Source organism: Setaria viridis, chromosome 5 (assembly GCF_005286985.2).
Source record: "Setaria viridis chromosome 5, Setaria_viridis_v4.0, whole genome shotgun sequence".
Classification (NCBI taxonomy): Eukaryota; Viridiplantae; Streptophyta; class Magnoliopsida; order Poales; family Poaceae; genus Setaria; species Setaria viridis.
Genome location: NC_048267.2, coordinates 20,349,834 through 20,354,349, shown reverse-complemented (window position 1 = coordinate 20,354,349; position 4,516 = coordinate 20,349,834).

Below are 4,516 nucleotides of genomic sequence, written 5' to 3'. Positions count from 1 at the left end.
GCGTATTTCGTGGCAATAACCCATCTATATTGCAACAAAAAAAAATTATTATTGCAACGAAAAATACACGTGGCAATATCACCTACCTATTGCAATGAGTTTTCAAATGGTGGCAATAACGCCTACCGGTTGCAATGAAAATTCAAAATCATTGCAATAACCCCTACCTGTTGCAACGGAATTTGAGTTGATGGGATGATGGCCGTGGCAATAGCCCTAAAATCTAGTAGTGAGATGAGATGGATGGGTGTTTCTTATGTGAAATGCCAATAAGTTCGGCTCGTACCTTTGTGGTTGAGCAAGGTTGGGAGATATCCATCTTGTCACAAATTAAGGACCGAGTTGATGTGTCATCTTCCCTAACCCAACCATCGTGCAACCACTCAACCGTTGTATGCGGCAACGGCTTAGCATAAATCCCACTAGCTAGTCTGTTAGTCATCAGGAGAGCTGGTGAGCAACGGGAGACCATGGAGAAGGAATAAGATGAGCTTAGGTCCCAGTTAAGACCTCGTTGGTAGGTCATTAACCCCTTGGTTGCTTCTGTGTTGGCTAGTCAGGCTTAGCTAAGGTGGGTAATGGCTTTGATAGAATCTGCACCGACACTAAGGTGATCGTGCTGCGGTACCCTACTTGTGGGAAAAGTGTACAACCTCTGTAGAGTTAAAACCTATTCGGGTAGCCGTGTCCACGGCATTGGACGAGTTACGGCTTGGTCACATAACTAGTGTTTGGAGATGGATGATTTTCAAGACATGTGTTGGATTTTGGAAGTGTCCAGCAGTTGTGCCGTGAGCTACTGCGGACGGGGACTCCGGTAGCATTAAAACTTGGATCCTTTGTGTAGGATCAACCCCACTTAATGATTCGGTTACAAAAGAAATGCTTTGCGAAAACCCTTTTGATAATGAACCCTTGCATGTGTTAAGATCTAGCTTTATTACAAACAAACCTTAGCCTTATCCTTGATATATCCTGTGCATATTCTTGATTGTATCCCCCTCCATGGATGGGGTTGGACTTGTTGAGTACTTTTATACTCACCCTTGTTTTGTTGCTTCAGAGGAAGACCCGGACTTCGTCACTGAGGATTTGGAGTAGGAGGTCGCTTCCACACCCAACGCTGCCTGTGGTGTTGGCCTTTGCAGAATGCTTCCGCTGTTGCTTAGTTTCGATTGCAGCCGAGAGTCCGACTGGACAGCAACTTGGATCTGTATCATTGTTGGTTTGTTTCTCCTTTGGGTGTGGCTTGCCCGCCCACTCCTTCGGGAGTTCTACGGTTTATGGATCATCTGTTGAATAAATGTGTTATCAGCCTCCTAGAACTAATATTTGTCAGGATGCTTCACCAGAAGCCTGGGAATTGATGGGGACGGCTGACATGTGTGGACTCGTCATGGTATGTAATGTCATGGGATTAGGTTCACCTTGCAAGGTTAAGAAACTCGATTCGAATCGTCTGCCTCTCACAGTTTGAGACTGCTTGACCCACTTCTGCACTAAGTAAGAAGTGAAACAAAGGACGATCAATAATATTGATGCTTGATTAAATTGATTGATCACATGCTTGCTTAGAATAGGTGCTTACCTAGAATGGTTAATCGACTAGAACTTAATGCTAAAACTTGAAAGTAAGGATCTACTTTAGCTACTTTTGGTAAAACAAACCCCCCCAGCCAAAAAGCCTTGCATGTCTAGGAGTCGGTGGAGTAGTTGCCACCCGACGAGTAAGTCTTGTTGAGTATTAGTATACTCAGCCTTGCTTGTGGCTTGACTTTCAGGTAACTTAGATGTTAATGAATTGGCTGCTAGCGTCACTTGGCCTACCAAGCTCCATCCGGGTTGGATGGTTGAGTGGGATCCCTCCTCAGACGGCGAGGATAGGGGTCATTGATGTCATGATTGGCTTCATCATGATATCGTGTAATGACGTTTAGCTTCCACATGTTTTACTTCTTCGTTGTTTGAAACTGTGTAAACTCTATCTGAATTTCTAAACTTTGATGTAATAAATTGTTGATCTATGTTTAATGTGAACAGAATGTTGAAATCTCTGTGTAACAACTCACCTTTGTGTGAGGAATTCTTTTTCAATCCTGAGTAAGTGGTTTATCGGATGAAATCCGATGGATGACTACACTGACTTGTTTAAGGTGCATGATCGCGTGTTAGGTGACTTAAGTGCATTTTAGTCAGATTAATTTAGGCGGTTCCGCCACAGCTAATATCATAGCTATAAAGCGTATCAGGGAGAACAACAGATCCTAAACACCTTTTTCTAAATAAAACTTGCAAGAAATTAGTTTGAAAAATTCGTAAGTTTGTTGAGGATGAACTTAGCATGAGAAGCCCTAGGGGAATTTTGGGTTATTTTTAGGTGGCTAATTAACTATTGGTTATTTATACTAACTCCCAGCACTTACGCAGGGGTATGGCAACTCCTTAACATACCCCCGGCATCGTATGAAAATACGATGGTGGCACATAATGGTTGGACACAGGGGTATGGTGATTCCGTAACACGCCTCGGCCTCGTATGCAAATATGAGGGCGGCACATAATGGTTAGATAAATGTGAATACGCTTTCAAGCATATGAATGTTGCCCGTGCAGCGATAATCGTACGGGTGTTGTTCCTATAGTGGACATAATGATTGTGGATGCTTTCATGAGTGCTGACACGAAAAGTTCACATTGGAAAATTTTCTGCAGGTATGCTAACAATGATTACGTAAGTTAACGGCTAATAGAAAGATCGACTAGTTATTATAGAGAAAGCCGTAAATGTTGCCTTGCCACCAGCACTAATGATATAAGTCCAAAGCTTTTTGGCAATTATTTTTGTTGAGAGGACGAATAGGACGTGGATGCATCATGAATTAAAATTCGCCACTTAAAAGATGACAAATCGAACTTGCATGTGTGCCTTGTCTAAAAATCTTGTGCGCGATAAGGATTTTTCTAGCTGCCTTACGCCACTATTCGAACTTGATAAAATCTTTTGAGTTGTTTCCTCAGGCTTGCTCCAAAAACTTGTTATAGGAAAGTTGTCTAAAATTTCTAAAACAAAATTCTGGTAAAAATATCATAAAATTGACCAAACAAAATGTGGGATATGTTCGGTTTAGTAGCCCCCTGTTTGCTGGAAACCGAGTTGCACACCTGTTGGGATTTAATTTTTTGACGCCCTTAAAGATGTTTTCTGTTAGGCACCTTTAAACCAAAGTTGTTAAGCACTGAGCAGAGAACATTGTTGTAAAATTTCAGCTGAATTTGGTCCATGGTTTGAGAGATGTGATCTGTTGATTCTTGCACTATCTCTGAAATTCCAGAATGAACCACTCTGTGAGAATCTTAGTTTATCACCTTCCTAGAGTTTGTTTTAGCAAAAATGGTGTATACCAAAGTTGTGAGGAATGTCATAAACCAATTGATCACAGAATTTGCAGTATCACTGGACTTTTCCAACTCAAGTTATGAGTAAAATTTCACCATCCAGCCTGCTGAAAAACAGCCAGGATAGAGATACCGACATGGAATTTTCGACCTTGTTAACCCTTGTTTTGGCCTCTGAGTAAATTGCCAAAATTGTAGTGCACAAGTTTCCTACGCACTGACCAAAGATGAGAAGTTATGGACGTTGGAGTCAGGAGATATGAAGTTTCTCCTAAGCAACAGCCTTCTGCCCGCAATGATTTGACTGCCTGATGAACTTTAACATTCCGCACATGATTTACTTTGTTCATCTTCTTATGGGCAAGCTTCAAAATTATGTGACTAATGGGAGAAGTTCACTTCTGCAGATGGTGCATGGAACCCTCTAGAATTCCTCAGGATTTGCACCAAGCGGTAGAGAGCAGAAGCAGACACCACCACCACCTCCCCTACCTACCTTGGAGGCTATCCTCGCTACCCAAAAGGAGTTGCTGCGCCACATTGTTTTGGGCCAGCAGCAGCAGCCTCCACACAGTGGGAGAAATGTCCACCAGCCCCAAGTGGCAAGCTTCGAAGATTTCCTCAGCACTCAGCCCCCTCTATTTCACAAGACGGAGGAGCCGCTCGACACTGACTCTTGGATTCGCACAATTGAGTCCAAACTCACACTCCTTACCTTGCCTTGCCCCGATGAGAACAAGGCAAAGTTTGCAGCCCAGCATTTGCGAGGATCAGCATGGCTATGATGGGATCACTACCATGCCATGCTTCCCGCCGACCACGTGGTTACGTGGGCGGAATTTAAGACCGCCTTCAAGAGGCATCATATTCCTGAAGGTCTTCTTGTGGGAGCCCAAACCACTTCGCCAAAGACTGTCCGCAGAATGAGGCCTAGAGTCAGGGATCGAGCTCGAATCAGAATAAAGGCAAGAGGCCAAAGGTTCAGGTCAGGCAGGGAATACTCAACTTCACCACTTTCGCGGACCTTCCAGAGGGTTCACCAGTCATGATGGGCACTTTTTCCTATCCACAACCAGTCTTCCCTTATATTATTTGATTAGGGTGCATCGCATAGCTTCAT